The following is a 12566-nucleotide window of genomic DNA, read 5'->3' as shown; positions in this document are numbered from 1 at the left end:
GTTGAATTTACCTAGTAAATGACCAAGTGAATACTAATAGACAACAATAGGTAGAGATACCAACACTATTGTCAAGGTGGTTCATAGTAGAAGAAATGTTGATAATGTTATTATGGGCATGTTGAGGAGATTGTAACAAGGCTTGAAGCTGTAGAGACAATATAAAGAAGGGGTGCACATTTTGAATAGGTTGGTGATGATGAAGAGGAAACACCTAATCCCAACCTTAAACCTAAGATTGAACAAGATGAAGAAAGGATTTTGAGAGATTTGTTTAGGGAAAATGCTAAACCTATTATTGAAGTTGCTTGCTATGATGGAAGACTTAAGACTAATGTTGTATTTATTAGGATTAACCATGAATAGAAATAAGAGTTACATTCAAATATAACCAATATTAGAAAATAATAGATCAAATAGAAGAGAACACAAGACACAAAGATTTAATGTGGTTCACCCAATCCTTGGGCTACATCCACCAACAAAAAGTCTAATATTATTATTATCTAGTGATTACAATCCACAATCCCTTACAACTCAATACCACCAAAAGAAGCTACAATATCACCATTCATCATGACATCCCTAACCCTAAGCCTTTTTATACAAGCTTTTGTCACTTACAAAATTAGGGGTGGACTAAGTCATCTAATACAAAATAGTAGCTGACACCCTTTACAATATAAGGTCATTTTTGGCTTTGGGGGCATTGCCAATAAATCCTTGTAGAAATAATCTAGGGAGAAACTACACCGAATGAACTTTTGAGTTTGATTAGGCTCCACATCACAATAATATCCCACTTGGATATTGATCAGACTCCACAATAATAACCTCCCACTTGGAGGCTGATCATAGCACTGCTAAACTTATAGCTCCCACTGGAATATCAAACCACCATAGAATTTGATGTTCTTTTATTTTGTTCATTCTAAAAGACCAACCAAAATTGAAGAGGAGTTTAGCTTCTCTCTTGTTACTATCTTGGTAAACATATCTATCAGATTATCATATGTATGTATCTTCTCCATGTTTAACTATCCATCATCCAAAACTAACCAAATGAAATGGTACCACAATTATATATTTTTTGTCTTGGAATGTAGAGAAGGAATCTTCGCAAGATGAATGACACCCTAGCTATCTGTAAAATAAATAAACTATCCCTCTGTGGGTGTCCCAATTATTCCATGAAGAAATGAAGCCATATAATCTCCTTGTCTACATCTATAGCATCAACATACTCTGCCTCAATAGTGGATAAAGCATTAAACTTGCACAACTGAGAAATCCAACTCACTGATGTCCCACCAATAGCCAATACATAACCTATAGTACTTAGCTTGGTTTCAATATCCTCTCTCAAATTTGAGTCAACATACCCTATAAATTAGTAGTAGAGCCCCCAAAATGCAAACGCTTATTGGATGTTCCTCTCAAAAATTTGAGAATCCATTTAACTGCATTCCAATTCTCAAACCCTAGACGACTCATATACTAGCTAACAATGCCCACTGCATTTACAATATCTAGCCTAGTATAAACCATAGCATACATCAAGCTTCCTAAAGATGAAGCATAAGGTACCTTGGAAATCTTATCCTCCTCTTCTTGTATCTTTGGACACATCTCCTTAATCAACTTCAAATGACTAGGTAAAGGTGTGTTGATAGCTATAACATTCTCCATAGAGAAATGTTACAACACCTTCTAAATATAATTAGCTTGAGATAATTTCAATTTTTTGTTCTTCCTATCTCTACAAATTTTCATACCAAGGATTTTTTTTGCTATCACCAAATCCTTCATAGAAAATGAACGTGCTAACTATTATTTTAACCCTTTAATGTGATCCATGTTAGACCCAACTACAAGCATATCATCAATGTATAAACATAAAATATCATAGCTATCATCATCTAACATCTTAAAATAAAAACAATGATCTAAATGACACCTAATATATCCATGTGCATGCATAAAATTGTCAAATTATAGATACCATTGCCGAGCTACTTGCTTCAATCTATATAAACCTTTTTGCAATCTGCACACTAAGTTCTCCTTACCTTTGACCTAAAATTCCATTGGTTGTGCCATATATCTCTTCATCTAAATCACCATGAAGAAAGGTTGGTTTAACATCAAGTTGCTCCAAATACAAATCTTCAGTAGCTACAATATTTAAAACAATGTGAATAGAAGTCATTTTAACAACATGAGAGAATATCTCATCAAAATCAATGCCCTTTTCTATGCAAATCCTTTTACAATTAACCTAGATTTACATATTTTCTTACCTCTATCCTCTTCCTTCAACCTATAAACCCATTTATCCTATAATGCCCTTTTACCTATAGACAACTTACATAAATTCCAAGTCTTATTTTTCAACAAAGAGTCCATTTCTTCTTTCATTTTAGACTCCCAGTGAATCTTTGTATCTACCTGCACAACTTCATCATAACATTCAGGTTCACCAACATTAGTTAGTAAATTAGAGTACAAAGAGGGTGAAAATCTTTCTGGAGGTCTATTTAGCCCTGTTAACCATCTAACATTCACTAGGGTATGTGGCATTTGTTTTTGTGGTTGTTGTAGATCATGAGAAACTACTAGAACATCATCTTTTGGAGTATCATCCAACACTACATAATCATTTTCTTTCTTCTTATGTTGTTGTAACAGATCTTTGTACAACACTTTCTCATTGAATATGACATCCCTAATTCTTATAATTTTATGATTTTCAAAATCCCAAAACCTATATGACATAGTACAAGACATGAGAATCCCCAAAGGAGATGTCCTAGCCTCCAACAAATAACCATGCATTGGAAATAATACAACAATGCAAGATATGATCCCAATTCACAACTCTTTATTCATAACATAATTGATTACATGCAATGTACCAAGCTGTAAGGCCTTCTCAGTTAGGGCCAAATACAAACAATAATTACAATATCATTTTTTCAAGATCCCACAAGATCTAACTTACGATATCAATCCTAGCTAGTCCAAACCCACAACTGGATAAGAACACTACAAAGAATCCAAACTTGTACCCTTAGGCCCACAAAGAAATCTTGTGGTTCTCACGCTGCAACTACTAGCCCTTCAAATTTTGCATCCTCTTCTCCAATACCAATCAATTATTCCTTCCTAAAGACTCCACAAAGCCCCCTACTTATACCCAACCAAACCACAATTCAGCTCAGTTCATTAAAAATTAAATTAAATCCCCCACTTAAATATATGTTGAGCCACAAGTTGGCTACAACACAAATTATATACCCATACATAAATTAAATGCCAAAAGCCAACTCAGCAATAACTTGGCATTAGCATTAGCATTAGCATGGTCATTTTGAACAATATAGAATTAGCATTGATTCTAGACCTCATCAACTTGGTAGAAAGCTTTTGAATTATTACATCCATGTGGTAAGGGAAAAAGGTGCATACCACATTGTGACGATCCATGCTACCTAACTATGTCAAAGGTGTTTGCACACTGGAGGCATACTCTACCTACCAGGCTACCTACATACCTATATACACGGGATCAAGACCCTTGAAATACTCACTCTAATGAATATGTAGTTCTAGTTTCTAATTATTTTGATCACTAGTACATTTTGGGGTAATTTTCGACGTTAGTTTTTGATGACAGGCCAATTTGGCTTGTCAAATTCATTTAAAAAAAAATCTTGATAACATCAAAATTTTGACGACAGTTAAGATTGGTGTCAAAATTTTGACATTATTGGAGATATAAACAAAAAAGAAGTGAAATTTCATTTCATTTCACATGGAAAAGTGTGGGCAGGAGGCTTTAGGTGTGACCAATTAAGAGATTGCCATCAAGGTAAGGTTGATTCATTCATTTGCATTATCTATGTCCTCTTCTATTTGGAACTTGCTTTCAAGGTAAGGTCTCATCCTTTTCTATTTGCTTTCTTAATTTCAATGCAAGGGTTGAAGGTATTTTTCATTTTTCGTTGTAATGGTTCAAGGTAATTTTTGTTTGTAACTTGCTTAATATTAGGGTAAGGATTCAAGGTAATTTTCACTTTGGCCATTGATTATGGTGATTTAGACATTTTTCATATTTCTCAATTTCAAATAGATTTCCTAATTAATCTGAATGTATACCCTAGAAAAAAATTAGAAGACTTGTGGACAATAGTCTATTTCTCTTTCTTGATCTCCTAGTGAGAGTGTTAGTGAGGGATCTTATATGGAGGCATTGATACCTTGGTAATGGATATGTATGATCCAAATCCAAAGGATGTCCTTATCTCATGTGGGGTTTTGGGGCCAGAACACATCCCCATGTAACACTGCAAATTTGACTTGATATGTTTGAGGCAACTAGTTTACTGGAGGAATATACCTATTCTAAAAATGAAATTGCTAGGTGAGTTTTCAGGAGACTCTATATTTACCAACATATGTTTAAAAATGGACACACATAAAAAAACTATATTCACTTTCCAATATTGTGGAACCAATGGAGACCCTCAAAATAAACTAGCACAGTATACTTTCTCCAAGAGAAAAAAGTGAACAATTTTTTCATGCTCAATACTCAACACACTAGAGAGAATATTTTGTTTCTTGATAAAAAATGCAATGACACAATAATTTCCAATAATTAATTCATACACCTTCTATCAATCCCATATATAAAGGTTTATGTTACTTGAAAATTAGATATCCAGATTCAGTATCTACGAACTTGCAGTCAAACAACCAAAAAACACAAAGATTAAGTTTGTCAAAGTCTTTGCAATCTGATGTCAACCTTTGAATTAATATTTTTGTTTAATGATAAGTATTAATACATCTTATAGCTAAAAATATACAACTTTATCATATGTAAGTCTTATGTCACTCACATTGTATGTTAGATTAAATAATAAACAAATAAATCTTGAGCACGCACAAAAATTTTTTACATGTGTACTTTTGCTTGTTGAAGTTTATGATAATTGTAATTATTCAAAGATATATGCACCACCCTTTCAACTAATTGAAAGTAATAATATTTCACTTTAAAAGGATTTTAACCAATGCTCTAATTCCATTTTCCAAGATCTATTTATATACTAAGTCTGTAGACGAAAACTGCTTTGTGGCAACTATTTGTTATTCGGTCAACCCCAAAAAAAGTCTTAACCCACACTATTAGTCAATGTTATTGTTCTGTAGATTGTGATATTAATTGGAGTTTATATAATAACTAAAGGAATTTAAATTAAAGAATAGATATATGCCCAAAAAGTGTGTCATAGAGGGCATATACAAGAGGGTACCAACTCTCTTGTGTAAAAATTAATCAATCGAGATAAAATATTTGCTTGCCATGCCAACTATATGTTACTATTAGTAACAAGTGGCAATCAATGTAGAAAATTTGAACAATTTTTAATAAGGTAAAAATTGTTTTAGAGACATGAGATGTTGATTTTCAGTTGTAATGTGCTTCTTTTCAATAAGAAATCAGTGTTTGTAAGGTATTGATTGAGCCTACATTATGGGAAATGAGATCTACTTTGATTGAATATGGAATTATATTAATGCCCCGCCAAGGGATTCAAAGAATTAACCTAGAATTTCACTAAGTTTGGTAGCATTTTTTTTTCATGAAAGTAAATACCACATATAACTTATGCATAGTAATGGAAGCAATAGCAATGTCCATCTGAAAGTAAACATAACATACATAACAGATTACATTCTTTAAGATCCCTTAACGTTGAATTACCTCTAAATCAACTAACATACATGAATCCATCTACTACAACATCCACATGAAATAATAATGATAAGTCCAATGTTTATACATTACATTTCAAATGCTCAATCATCCACTGTACATGTCACAGGGTATGAAAACCTCAAAAGAATATACATATGTGAAATATGATACATCATCCTATTCTAATCCATGATACATCAAAGTAAAGATTATCACATGATACACATGATACATCATCATAGAAGATCAAACATAATAAACTAAGTGCACGGTTCCTCCCAACCGTAAATAGCATTATTAGACCATCGTGGATCCTAGCCATCCCTCCATGCGTAACATTCCAAATCATCGAAGAGTTCATCGGTATTAACATAGTAGGAATGTCACTCCTAACATATACAACATCATATGTAGAAAGTAATCTTACATGCAAATATAAGCATAAGATAACATCATCTAACATATGCTAATCATCAATGAAAGGATACATATCCACCATTATGAAGGACGCATCAACCACAATGTCTCAATGAATCTCAAATGATAAGAATGGATAATACACTACCACCCAACCACATGGTACCTAAGTGGTCGACTCCCACCATGTTAAGGAGATAATCTCAAGTCCCAAACAGGCTATCCAAAACACATAGCACAAATCTCCATAAGTCAAGGAATCCTAAAAGTATACTAACTCAAAGGTTCCAAACACAAAATCAATATCTAATCCCAGAGGCACACAATGACATGTAGGAACCTACTATGCAAGAGGGAAAGTGTCATTGTATTTATCACGTACAAGCTACCCTGGCAGTTAGCTAAACTCCACGGGTCCATACTGATCTCATGCGGCCACTAGTATCCTTTCATAATGACGAGGCATACTACGGAATGCAAGGTCGCAACCATGCATTCTCACTACTCCTATTCTAGCCTATACAAGCACTCAAGGCATGGGCGAGAACAAAACACTTATCTTTTTAGGTTCATTTAGTTAGTATTAGGTGTGAATGTTATCACTTATTAATCCAACTTACAATGAGTTACCCTGGCAACCTCTTAGGGCCCCGACCCCCATTGCAAGCCACTTCTCGACACTACATGCAGATATCCTACCCTAAGCTCATGGAATCATAAATCTCAAAATCACAAAAGATAATCCATAATAAAATCATCAAATATGCATAAAAATATCAAATCTCCATGAGCAAACATCCATAGAAAATCATGAATACAACAGCTCTCTATTGGCAACTGAAGTATCACTGATAATCAAAGTATCCAATGGTTCTCAATAACCAAAATATATCTCAATCATATTGATCGAAGACTCCAAGAATGGTTGAGTCAAACATGTCACATCATAACATCATCAAGAATAAATCCACATATCAGTCCCATCATGGCAACTAGAAAATAACCAAGGATAATTGATCGATGATTAAAAATGGCTAAGTCAATTGTCTCATACATAAGAATCTCAACTATAACAATCAGTAATTACAAACAATACATAGAGCATTCCATCACATAACCATGGTTGGGTTTATAAAGATCGAGATTAAAAAATCATCATGACATCACAATCACATAACTCCCAAGCCTCTGGTAGACGTCCTATAATTGTGTGAGGCCTCGCCCCAACCCATCGTAGCAGAGTGATACATTACTATTATTTTGATTTTCACGACTCGAGATGTCGAGACATTATCTGATGCTTAGAACATACTTTATTATTTCATGTTGTGTGATGTTATGTTCAGATATATTTGATGTTGTCATTTAATGTTTCATGTATATGTATGTTGATGAAATCAATAAATGTATAATTGAGACTTTGACTTAAGAGATTTTAAATGATTAAGAATTAAGCAGGATGAAGAAAACCTTATTGATGTATGTTTTAATTTATGAGAATTTCTGATACGTATACATTTATGTACATGTGATTTTACAGGACTACTGATGTGTGCAATGAGTGTGCAGATATTTAGTCGAGAAACCCTACGGAGGAACAGGACTAATCTTTTTGCGCTAATTTTGGAAACCTTGTTGTTCGTAATTCACGTATTGTACTGTGAGATGTATGTATGTATCTTTCTGTGTTCAGTGAATGTTAGTGCTCGTAATTATGTTCTTTTAGTGTTGCTTGACACTCGTAATTGTGTTATGTTCTTCAATATGCTGATTAGGGTTAGTTATGTAACATTTGGACCCAAGTTGGGTTAAGTGAGTGTCAGTTTTCTTATTGGGTTCTTAATTGAGTTTAGTCATCCCTAATTCGGATTAGTGCTTAATTTGCATTTTTTGAGTTGTTAAATGGTCCTATTTTATTTCCTAGCTTTTGTTTGGCTCTAACCTATTCCTAAGGCTTTATATCATGAAATTATTATACCCAAAGGGTATGGGTATGGGTTAGGGGTCTTTTCCAACCCCTAAGCCCCTTTTTTTGACTTTTGAGGCCACTCAAAAAAGTCTCCTTTTTCCTTTGTGCGAAAATTGACCATGGTTATCTTGAGTTACCTCACCTCATCTCCACTTAGGATTTAACCATAGTGTAGGTTGAGTTAAGAGTTTCTAGAATTGCTAGTGGGTGGAAGTAGTTATTGCTCCTTTTGGGTGGTTGAGTTGGAGGCTTATTTAGAGGCCCTTCTTGGACTTGTGGAGGTTGTTACCCAATCTCTACATTTAGAGAGGAGTTCTTGAAGATTGAAGGAAGGAAAGGGAAGCTCTACTCAAACTTGTTCATTGCCATTACCTCTTTGTGAAGGTTGGAATTCTCATCTCCCTTGTTCAGATTTCATTCTTGTTTCATGATTATGCTACCTTGTTGTTGTTTCAATGTTTGTATGTTTGTGGGTATGTTGGAAAGCTTGAAAACCATGTTATTTTTGGATGTTTTTCTTTCATGTTTATGTTTGCAATTTTGAGTTTTTTTTCTTGCATGGGTGTTTTGGTGTTACTCACCCTTGGAGAGGGCAGAAGTGACCAATTTTGGGAAAGGTCTATTTAGTCGGACTCCAACCAGTGTAGAGTCTCTTCTCAGGATGAGAAGAGGGAGAAAGGGTAGGGTGTTATGGGCCCCTACCTGTCAGCCCAAAACTTGTATGAGTATGGTATGTTGAAATGGAAGAACGGAAGTTCTTGGTATATAGCCCCGATTGGGCATTTGTTTGGTGTTGTGCTTGACTTCTCCTAGTTGGAAGAATCCACCTTTCCCTAGTTTTGATTCATCGTGAATCCATTGTGTAAACCATGTATGATTATGCTCGTTTGATTGTCTCTTGGTTATGCTTGGTTGTCTCCTGATCGGATTCTATTTCCTCCATGGATCTAGAAGTGAGTTGTAGAAAACATTATAAATCCCTTGATTAGGGTCATGAAAAAAATTTGATTAAATTGTTGAAATTTGGGATTGAGATCCTATTGTAAATTGTATTTTTAAACTTAATGTAAATGGCAACAAAGCCAAGTTTTCTTCCTGGTTCTTTTCCGGTTGAGCCTTTGAATCAGGTTTACCAATAAAATTGGTGGTTGAATATAATTGCTTATCTTGTGATTTAATCATAATTTCAATTTAGATGGATGCACATAAGGAATAAGAGGATTTGATGATGGTTTAATGGAGCAAATATTCAAGTTCCTTTTATGTTTCTTATATGTTCAAAATGATAATTATGTTAAGAAAAAAAAAAACATCTATGGTTGATATATTGCAAATTCAAGTTGTATAGGAGATCATATTAAATATGGTGTTAATATGCTTCAAACTATTGTATCCATGTGTTTAATTCTATTCAAAAATATAGACAAAAAAAAAATACCTTCATTGCTTGCAATTCTATACTTAGATAAATTTTCAAAAAAAAAAAGTGTTTAAGAGAGTAAAACTCTCTGCTTTTTGTATGAGTGATTCAAATTAATTCTTTTCGTAACAGAGAATCAAAAGATTCTCTTAAAAGATCCTTTTTTTATTATTAAAAAAAAAAAGATTTAAAGTTAAAATCAATATTAAAATAAACATCAAGAAAATAAAAATATCATAGTTTAGTAGATATCCTAAATATCCTGTTTTTGCTACCTATAAATTTTTTTAACATTAATGCATTTTCCATCACCTTGGGGGACGTCAGATTTGGAATGAACTTTTTAATAAGGTTTTAAAAAACAAAAGTTTGGTTATGCAAGTCAGGATGTACATGGGGGGTGATGTCACCCTGCCCCCCCATGTCCCATCCACCTTTCTTCTTTCTTTGTGTTGAGCGCTCACTTGGTTTGGGTGGACTTTATCTATGTTGGAAATTTATTAACTTGCCTTTATTGTGTTTGGGCCGCCCACCTTGGATTTGGGTCTGCGCTGGTCAGTTTGGGGCAGAGCGCTGTCCCAAGGACAGTGCTTGGGAAGCGCTCCTTAGGAAGCGCTTGCCCAAGGGTGCAGGTGCTATAGGGGTTAGGTTAGTTAGTGAGTAGGTTAGTTTGTTGTTAGGTTTAGTAAATGTTAGTTTAATTTTAGTTTTTAGTTTTAGTTTTTATTAATAGTGTTAGTTGTTAATTTTTTTGTGTTTAATATTAATGTTATGTTTGTTAGTATTAATTATTTAGTTATTTAATTATGTTTGTTTAAGTTTTAATATATATTTAATTTTAGTAATATTCATTTTAGTATTAGTCATTGAAGTTAGTTGTTATTTTAATCTATTTTTGTTTAACTTTGTCAAGGTAAATTTAGTTATCAAATTAAGTTAGTTTAGATTGTTTTATATTAGTTAGATTGGCTTAGTTTAGATTTAATTTAGCTAGTAATTTAAATATAGTTTAGCTTAGTTTTGTATCAAAAAAATTAAGATAGAATTCTCTTGGAGTTAGTTTAGTTTTAAATCAATTTAGTTGTTTTACTATTTTATAAAGTTTTAATTTATTGATTGCTTAATTAATAGACTTTATTAAAATGATAATCAGAATGATTGCTTTAAAATTATAGCTAATAATGTTTTAGTTTTGTTAAAGTAATGTTAAAAAATTGTAGATAACGTTTCATGAAATATTTTTATTATCTTAATTTAAATTCATATGGTCATTATATTAGAAATTTTTTATTTGATTTTTATAAATTACGATTGGAATAAAATTAAGTATAGTTTATATAGATGTATGGGTAGATGCGATATGTCTTTTAATGAGTTCTTGTTTTGATAATTCGAATGAATTTAAGAGAAGTCAGTTTTTATTTATTTAAGTATAGATATTAAATTTAGATAGTTTAGGTTTTAGATTTGTTTTAATTATTTAATTATTAATCATTAAAAAAAAAAAGATTGTGTGTTTTTGCCCTTGTAGTTCGGGCATGACAAATTGGTCAACACTAGTCAACCCAAAACTCAAAACAATAGCATAAAGAGTACACAATGCAAACACATGTTTTGGTTTTGCTAAATTTACAAACTTGAATTTACATGCAAAAGTCTCGGTTTACGTTTCCAAGTTTAGAGAATGAAATGGAGGAACATTTTGTACATTTTGGATGAATAAAAGTTTTTCTTAAATACCATCTTCCAATTATAATCTTTGATTGAAAACGTCCCCCACCAAACTAACAATTAAATTTCATATACTTTATAAAACAATTAATTAAATCTTAAAAATTAAACAAGAGTTCACCATTATAAAAGAAACGAACCTTTGGCATAAATCATTTATCAGTTATACAATTATAATTCAAATTATTATTAACATATTTACATATTATATATATATATATATATATATATATATATATATATATATATATATATATATATATATATATATATATATATATATATATATATATATATATAAATAAATAAATAAATATATATACACATAAATATATAAATTATTATTACATTTAAAAAAATCAAATTAATAAATTCAATTAATACCATTTAATAAAAATTTAATAAGAATAAAAAAAAATGACTTCATATATGGCAAGTGTTATAAACATATATATAACATATTAACCGCCGGTACGCAGGACCCTGTGGTCGCAAGGCCTGCAACGTCAGCGGGTACTGTGTACCCCTGCCGTCGCAGTACCTACGATGGCAGTACACTATGACTGCAATGGTACGGGGGCGTGGGTCTCGTGCCCCCCCACTTATGCATATTACTTTCTTTAAAATTGCTTATGCGATTTCCATTCGGTATGCGATTTGGTTTTTTTATAAAGTTTAACATTTCTCAAAATGTTTTCGATTAATGGTATAATATTTGATTTTTAAATAAATATATATTATATATATACATATGTATGTATGTATATATATATATGTGTGTGTGTGTGCGTGTGTGCGTGTGTGTATATATATATATATATATATAATTGCATATATATATATATAATTGCATATATATATATATATATATATGTGTATGCAAATTGAAAATATAATCATATATATATACACAAGATATATATATAAATTCCAATCCTCAAAATTTTCTTATAAACCTTTGATCTCAATTTTTTTCCAATAATTAATCTAATGGGTTTGACTATGAATCTAAACCCTAGCCCTGTGTTCTTTTCAGATCTATGCATATAAAATTCTCAAATAAATTAACTACCCATATTGAGAATGCATATAATAAAAATAGAAAATTCCTTAGAAGACATATGGAAGACACGAAGAAGACAGGGAATGCAAGATGCGAAAATAGCATAAGTAAAATCACAAGAATCTACCCGAATTTTGATGCTAATTCGCTCTTCTTTAGAAAACCCGCAGAGCAAGCTCCCTTCTTTAGAGTTTTCGAA

This window comes from Cupressus sempervirens, chromosome 10, assembly GCF_028749045.1.
Source record: "Cupressus sempervirens isolate cs-2001-9-10 chromosome 10, ASM2874904v1, whole genome shotgun sequence".
Lineage (NCBI taxonomy): Eukaryota > Viridiplantae > Streptophyta > Pinopsida > Cupressales > Cupressaceae > Cupressus > Cupressus sempervirens.
Note: the sequence above shows the minus strand (reverse complement) of the source record.